This window comes from Electrona antarctica (assembly GCF_951216825.1).
Source record: "Electrona antarctica genome assembly, chromosome: 8".
NCBI lineage: Eukaryota > Metazoa > Chordata > Actinopteri > Myctophiformes > Myctophidae > Electrona > Electrona antarctica.
The window spans coordinates 32,116,857-32,126,028 of NC_136789.1; positions in this window are offsets into that span (position 1 = coordinate 32,116,857).

Genomic DNA, 9,172 nt, shown 5'->3' on the forward strand with positions numbered 1-9,172 from the left:
GGGTCCATATATGGAGCTGGCCTGTTCTGACATCACAGCACTCCATAGTTGGGCATGTCTGACACAGAACTCCATATATAGGAATAAAGGGACACAGAGAGACAGATACAGAAATCTCCATATATGGGCATAAAAGGGACACAGACAGATGGAACTGATGGAACGGGTACTCTGACACGGGTACAACGGGTACTCTGACACGGGTACAACGGGTACTCTGACACGGGTACAACGGTATATTGCATAGCCGGGTGGGGCATGAGATGTGATGAGATATACTTTATTAATCCCAGAGGGGAAATTGAAGCGTTACAATAGCATAATGTGCATGGCACAAAAATAAAGCTAAAACGACTGGACAAACAGAAGAACACAACAGACACAAGTGGACATAACACAAGACCAGGACCACCGAGGACCATATGCCATTTGGGCGAGACAGTTCTTATGCATTTTCATTATAGTCTGATGGCAGTTGGCATGGAAGAGAGTCTATATCGCTCCGTATGCATCCTCAGGGGGAGTGTGAGCCTACGGCTGAAGGTGCTCACCCCTTTTTTTTTTTTTTATCCCACGATTTTGCAACCCAGTTTTTTCACCCAGTGCCAATTATCTGATGTAATCCTGGGCGATACACTTCCTCTGCCAACCTGGGGTGGCAGCGGACTGACCTCATGCCTCCTTCTATGCATGAGGAGTCCAAGCTGCTTCTTTTCACCTGACAGGGGGGGAATTTCCCCGGCCGGACGTAGCGCGTGGAAGGAACACGTTATTCCGACCAGTTCCTTTCCCCTCCATCAGGCCCCTGGCCAGGACCAAATTTGAGGTCCGGGGCTAGGCTAGGCTAAACTTCCGCTCGCTCGAGCCATTGAGTTATAATTACTTCCGGCAATTACTGCTAAAAATGTTCGTCGACTACCTTTTTTCACTGGCGAAAACTACATGGAAACTAAATGAAAACTAAGCCATGATAACTGAAACTAAGAGTATATTTAGTCTTAGTTTCATCAACAGATAGAAACTAGAAAGGTTAAGAAGGGACTAGTGGACAAGAGATCCAGACAGTATAAGTCATTTTACACTTGGTTGCATGCTGAAAATAGCAGGTGACCTTGTAGATCTGCTATTTTCAACAAGTGTAACATGAGCCATTACGACGGCATCAAGGTATCAAAGTATATTTTAGTCGACTAAATCAACTGTAGATTTAGTCGACTAAAATCTTAGGATATTTGCACGGTGGCGCAGTCGGTAGCGCTGTCGACTCACAGGCAGGGTTGGCGAAAGCCAAGAGGAGAATTAGCAAGAGAGACCACTTTGCTTTACTTCCTGTATCTGCGTGAGGTGGGCGGTAACATTATTAGGAGACAGGAAGAATGTTGGAGTCTATTCATTTCCAATGGGAGAGTGAACGTGAACACAGCTTCTGAACCATTCCTTAACTCCATGGTCACTGAACTAAATACTGGACCAAATCATCACAAGGCACACAATATTTACAAGATATTCATAGTAAAATGGCTTCTTTTAGCGAGACAAATCAGGAGAAAATCGACTTTGTTAATGACATTTCTTTATCCCAGCAACAAACTCTCGCGAGATTTGAGATGAGTCCGGAAGCCTCTCTCTGTCCATCTGCAATTTCACGGACAACACATAGGGGGCTCTGACCCCATATTTAAGATGATAATATGTGAATATTATAATGTGAAATGAATGGACATATTTAAAACGATTAGAAATGATCCTTATGTGCCCAAATTAGCGCTGGCATACTTGGTCTGCATATTGAGACAGGCAGATATGTAGGCACGGTTGAGGAGGATAGATTATGTAGTCTGTGTGATCTAAAGGACATTTTTATTGTCCATTCTACAACTCTATTAGGGAGAGACTTTTTAATGAGATAGATACAAATCATGAATTTATATGGTTGGAGGACTTCGAGAAACTAAAACGACTATTTCAAAAGTACACCTTGTCAGTTGTTTTCAATGTACTTTGTTAAATGACTTGTCAGTGTTGTTGTCTTCTTCTTCTATCAGGTTTCATGGCGGTCGGCAAACCTAAATGGTGCATTACCGCCACCTACTAGACTGAGTGTGGAAACAGTGTTGTTGGGGGGGAGGGTGGAGGTCGGGAGAAGCAAACCACGCCTACTATATTTAGGAGACCATTTGTAGGCTTTGTGTACCATTTCGCCTCTAGTGGTTCCAATGAAGGTGGCCCATCTTCATACATAAACCATCTTTGGCGAAAGTGCCTTTCTGTGTGCAGTTTGCATGTTCTCCCCGTGTCCCCTATAGGGTAGGTGCCCTCACATGTTCTCCCCGTGTCCCATAGGGTAGGTGCCTTCACATGTTCTCCCCGTGTCCCCTAGGGTAGGTACCCTCACATGTTCTCCCCGTGTCCCCTAGGGTAGGTACCCTCACATGTTCTCCCCGTGTCCCCTAGGGTAGGTGCCCTCACATGTTCTCCCCGTGTCCCCTAGGGTAGGTGCCCTCACATGTTCTCCCCGTGTCCCCTAGGGTAGGTACCCTCACATGTTCTCCCCGTGTCCCCTAGGGTAGGTACCCTCACATGTTCTCCCCGTGTCCCCTAGGGTAGGTACCCTCACATGTTCTCCCCGTGTCCCCTAGGGTAGGTACCCTCACATGTTCTCCCCGTGTCCCCTAGGGTAGGTACCCTCACATGTTCTCCCCGTGTCCCCTAGGGTAGGTATCCTCACATGTTCTCCCCGTGTCCCCTAGGGTAGGTACCCTCACACGTTCTCCCCGTGTCCCCTAGGGTAGGTATACCTCACATGTTCTCCCCGTATCCCCTAGGGTAGGTACCCTCACATGTTCTCCCCGTGTCCCCTAGGGTAGGTACCCTCACATGTTCTCCCCGTGTCCCCTAGGGTAGGTATCCTCACATGTTCTCCCCGTGTCCCCTATAGGGTAGGTACCCTCACATGTTCTCCCCGTGTCCCCTAGGGTAGGTACCCTCACATGTTCTCCCCGTGTCCCCTAGGGTAGGTACCCTCACATGTTCTACCGTGTCCCCTAGGGTAGGTACCCTCACATGTTCTCCCCGTGTCCCCTAGGGTAGGTGCCCTCAAATGTTATCCCCGTGTCCCCTAGGGTAGGTACCCTCACATGTTCTCCCCGTGTCCCCTAGGGTAGGTACCCTCACATGTTCTCCCCGTGTCCCCTAGGGTAGGTACCCTCACATGTTCTCCCCGTGTCCCCTAGGGTAGGTACCCTCACATGTTCGCCCCGTGTCCCCTAGGGTAGGTACCCTCACATGTTCTCCCCAAGTCCCCTATAGGGTAGGTACCCTCACATGTTCTCCCCGTGTCCCCTAGGGTAGGTACCCTCACATGTTCTCCCCGTGTCCCCTAGGGTAGGTACCCTCACATGTTCTCCCCGTGTCCCCTAGGGTAGGTGCCCTCACATGTTCTCCCCGTGTCCCCTAGGGTAGGTGCCCCCTACATGTTCTCCCCGTGTCCCCTAGGGTAGGTACCCTCACATGTTCTCCCCGTGTCCCCTAGGGTAGGTATCCTCACATGTTCTCCCCGTGTCCCCTAGGGTAGGTACCCTCACATGTTCTCCCCGTGTCCCCTAGGGTAGGTATCCTCACATGTTCTCCCCGTGTCCCCTAGGGTAGGTACCCTCACATGTTCTCCTCGTGTCCCCTAGGGTAGGTACCCTCACATCTTCTCCCCGTGTCCCCTAGGGTTGGTACCCTCACATGTTCTCCCCGTGTCCCCTAGGGTAGGTATCCTCACATGTTCTCTCCGTGTCCCCTAGGGTAGGTATCCTCACAAAAAACATGCAGTAATCTTGGTCTCTATACTGCCTCCCCCTGGTCAGCCGGGGCGCATAATGGATGGGAAAGGAACTGGTCGGAATAACGTGTTCCTTCCACGCGCTACGTCCGGACGGGGAAACTCTCCCCTGTCAGGTGAAAAGAAGCAACTTGGACACTCATGCACTGAAGCAAGCATCGTTGCTCTCCCCAGGTTGGCAGAGGGAGTGTAGAGCCCAGGATTACATTAGATAATTGACACTGGGTGAAACAATGGGTTGCAAAATGGTGGGATAAAGTGTTGCGGCTCAACTACCTTCATCAGGGTGACTAACGGGACTGCAGAGAAAACATGGCTTTTGTAGGATATGACATCACAGGTTAGGAGCTTATATTGAGACATGAAAAGCTCCGCAATTTACTGAGTTCTCAACCGATTTCCACACAGTTTGGTTTGTACAGTATGATACAAGATTAGGATTTTCATGCCACAAATCCTTAGGTAGATTCAAGCCCTAAGTCATAAAACGAAGCAACTGTTTGTCTGTTGTTGTTATTATATTAGTGAATAATATGCCATATGGATAATATAATAAGCCTCAGCAGCATTGTATTATTAGCCTATGAGTACAAAAAGTTGTAAAAAGGTCTTCATCATAATTTTAGTTATGTCTGTCTTTCACAAATGAACGACTATTCTGATTTGAATAAGTTGCAGATTGCTCAGAATAAAGCGGCTCGTCTGGCACTAGGCTGTTCATACCGGACAAGTATTAGTTACATGCACGAACATCTGGCATGGCTAATGGTTGAAAATAAATTAGCAGTGAGTTTTCTAATGCTACTGCGGAACATTATTTCCACTGGTAAGCCGTATAGCTTGGCTCACCAGTTAAAAATGACTTCTGAACATGGTTACAACACCAGAGGAGCAGCTTCTGGCAACATAAGAATAAAAACAACACCAAAATCAAACTGTCTTAAACACACTGGTATATATAGGTCAATAACTCTCTGGAATGCACTGCCCAAAAACATCTTATCTACAATTCATAACAAAATTACTTTCAAAAAGAATATCAAGATATACCTTGCCAATTTGCCAAGTACATAACTGTGAACTGTGATTTGCAAATTTGTTCTTTTGATTTATAATGTGAATTTGTTCTTTGTATTTGTTTTTATTTTGTTCTGTTTTTTATTTTAAATTGTATTTTTAGTTGTACATTTGTATTGTATTTGTTTTATTCAGGACCCCAGGAATACTAGAGGCTCAGTCATGTGTCTAGGCTCAGTCATGTGTCTCTAATGGGGTTCCTTCAATAAACATAAACATAAACGACTATAGCCTACTAGGGCAGGGCCTCTCGAAAGAAAGAATACCAGACGAGTCGCCCCTTTACCAACTCTCCCCGGGCGTACAGTCGGCGGAGCTACGCGGCCTGGTATTCCTAAAGTAACCTAAGTAAATGATGCTTAAACGGTTAAACCTAACCTCTTCTCTTCTTCAACAAAGATGGCGAAAGCAAACATTCTTTGTTCAGTACTCATACAATAGTATGGTACAAAACACTGAAGTCCTTAAACCAGAAACTTAACCTCAGTAAAGCTATGCATAAACCTAACCCTATACCTAAACTTAACCTCAGTAAAGCTATGCCTAAACCTAACCCTATACCTAACCTTAACCTCAGTAAAGCTATGCCTAAACCTAACCCTATACCTAACCTTAACCTCAGTAAAGCTATGCCTAAACCTAACCCTATACCTAAACTTAACCCCAGTAAAACTACGCCTAACCCTAAACTTATTTCTAACCTTATTCTCAGTAAAATAAAATAAAGAATACAACTGAGTGAGATGGATTAAATACCGATACCGAAATAAACAAGTGTGATAATGTCTTAATTTTTTGGTGTAGCACCACCTGGGGGAAAACCCACTGTCCTCCCCTCCTATATTACTATGGTAAGCCTCAATCAACCCACTGTCCTCCCCTCCTATATTACTATGGTAAGCCTCAATCAACCCACTGTCCTCCCCTCCTATATTACTATGGTAAGCCTCAATCAACCCACTGTCCTCCCCTCCTATATTACTATGGTAAGCCTCAATCAACCCACTGTCCTCCCCTCCTATATTACTATGGTAAGCCTCAATCAACCCACTGTCCTCCCCTCCTATATTACTATGGTAAGCCTCAATCAACCCACTGTCCTCCCCTCCTATATTACTATGGTAAGCCTCAATCAACCCACTGTCCTCCCCTCCTATATTACTATGGTAAGCCTCAATCAACCCACTGTCCTCCCCTCCTATATTACTATGGTAAGCCTCAATCAACCCACTGTCCTCCCATCCTATATTACTATGGTAAGCCTCAATCAACCCACTGTCCTCCCATCCTATATTACTATGGTAAGCCTCAATCAACCCACTGTCCTCCCCTCCTATATTACTATGGTAAGCCTCAATAAACCCACTGTCCTCCCCTCCTATATTACTATGGTAAGCCTCAATCAACCCACTGTCCTCCCCTCCTATATTACTATGGTAAGCCTCAATCAACCCACTGTCCTCCCCTCCTATATTACTATGGTAAGCCTCAATCAACCCACTGTCCTCCCCTCCTATATTACTATGGTAAGCCTCAATCAACCCACTGTCCTCCCCTCCTATATTACTATGGTAAGCCTCAATCAACCCACTGTCCTCCCCTCCTATATTACTATGGTAAGCCTCAATCAACCCACTGTCCTCCCCTCCTATATTACTATGGTAAGCCTCAACCAACCCACTGTCCTCCCCTCCTATATTACTATGGTAAGCCTCAACCAAGTCGGATATGCATCAACTATCTATTTACACACAAAAAGAAGACAGACAGACAGACAGACAGACAGACAGACAGACATGGATGCGGATCGATGCAATGTGAAAGCATTGAATGCAGTTGCGGAACAATCTCGGACAATGTGTTGTGAATCATGGCCAGGGGGGACCATGCAGGCAGGCAATCGTTATAGTAGTAACAGTTTGAATCAAACTGACTCTGTGTAATGTGTGAATCTGCCCTAATAGTTACATTGCAGCATTGGGAGGGAGGAGCTATAGTGGTATAACAACACGTACTTCTGTCTGTGCGCCATAAGCCAGGGCAGCACTGACTGCATGTCATGATACAGCAGCTGTTCAGTCTCTAGCCTCGTTGTCCTCCATGTGGATCTATTTCAACATCTCCTCCCTGCTGATATGGAGCTCCTACAATACACAAGTTACAGGTAACCATGCAGGGCTGTAGTCTTCCTTTCTTTGTTTGTTTGTTTCTTTTTCTTTCTTTGTGTTGGCATAAATGGTAAATGGTATGTAAAGCGCCTTTATCCATAGTGCATTACATTCACCCATTCACACACACATTCATACACCGATTGCGGTGTACCACATATAAGCACAAACATGGCCTAATGTTAATTTTAGTTTGACATTATAGGAGTTTTATAATGTTTGAAATTGTTCGGCTTGTAAAGTAGTTTTGTAGTTTTGTTGCAGCGGTGGCCGAACGGATTGCGGAGCGGTCTTGATACCGGAAGGTCGCCAGTTCGAATCAGCGGTCCGACACGTTAAAATTACCACCGCTGAAGTGCCCTTAAACAAGGCATTGAACCACTACGATGAAATGTTCTATGAGCAGGGCCTGGCTGGAAACAAGTTCTTGAGCTTAGCCCAGATACCCTGGGTAAATATAGTAATCATTTCATTTCATTTCAGGTTTAGTCCTAGTCCTACGTTCTTTCAAGAACTGCCTTTTATACTGTAGCAGGGAACGCATGTCAAGTCAAATATGTTCAAGTATATTTTTGAGGGGCGCTAGCCCCTCCTACATACAGGTTTAATGTTTGTGTTTAGTTCCATTTTAAAACGTTTTGTTTTAAAAACGCCATTGACAATGAAGAGAAAATGTACGTCATCTTGTCCCTAACACAAACATTAAATGCCATTAACAATAAAGAGAATTTAATGTTTGTTTTGACACCGTTTGTTTTATATCATCATTACATCACCTAATCATAGCAACATGAGTTAGACTTTAATATACAAGTAAGACGCGTGAACGCGGGAAGCGAATGTAGCTGTTGTGGCAGTCTGACATTTATTTTTTTTAAGTTTATTTTTTTTAGAAGAGATCCAGTAGAACTAAGACAAGTAATTTTATGCTTGGTTGCATGCTGAAAATAGCAGATCTACAAGATCAGTGTCAAGCTTCTAGATCAGCAATTTTTTAGCATGCAATCAAGTCTAAAATCATGCATTACACATAAAACATACCTGTATGTATTAAGTTTGAGTCGTTGTATCGACAGGAAAACAAATGATACCATAATGTTTGTATGTATGTATGTATGTATTGGCTATTGATGATATCTTGGGTGAGTAAAAGGTACTGTGATTGGTGCAATGCGATCGATGTATGTCAGGGTAAAAATAGTGGTCTCTTATTGGCTCCTCGATGTTGTAAGATGATAAGAGCGCCCCTCACTTCACACAGGTGTGATTTGTTGTTGTCTTGGTCGAATCGCTCACTCATATCACGTCAAGCAACCTTCTCTATGACGTCTATGTCAAGGGTTCCAGGCCGCGACCCCCAAAAGGGAAAAGTACAAATACATGGAATATATTGTAATTTAAGCTATTAGCAACATGTATACTATTAGCCAGGGGTGGGGAAAAGTACTCGAATGTTGTACTTAAGTAAAAGTAGCAATTATTATGGATATAAATAAGTAAACATAGACTTCTCTGGCAAATAGATGGACATTATATTTGAACACATTATGGACAAACCCACGCCTTGACATGAACACAGAGAATACACACATTTTTGAGTGGTGTAAACCACTCCTACGACTGGCTTTGTTAGTTTATGTGTCTGTCTGTCTGTCTGTCTGTTCGTACCAAAAAATGAGCATGTGTGCTACGGTCACCCAGTTCACCCGGGTGCGATTTCATTACGTCAGACATTACGTCAGATCAGAGCTGATCAGGCTATATAAGACCTTACACCACTCAGTTCACATGGGTGTGATTTTTGATAGACCAATTGTAGCTATATGGAATGGAAAAGTAATTAAACCCATTTTTTTATTTTGTTTTAATGTATTCTTCTTAAAAGCATGTTTGTTTTATTTCCATGCATGTTATCCGAATGTGTAATACGATGCAACATGATACCAACTCTGAGAAACGATGTGGTGTACATTTGGATTTAACCCTGGATTACTTCAACCAGTTTGAACTGATTATTAAAACAGGCAAACAGACGCACTGTAATCAAGCAAAGCTCTCTTCTCCAACTGCTGTGACACTGTAGTATGATACACACGCA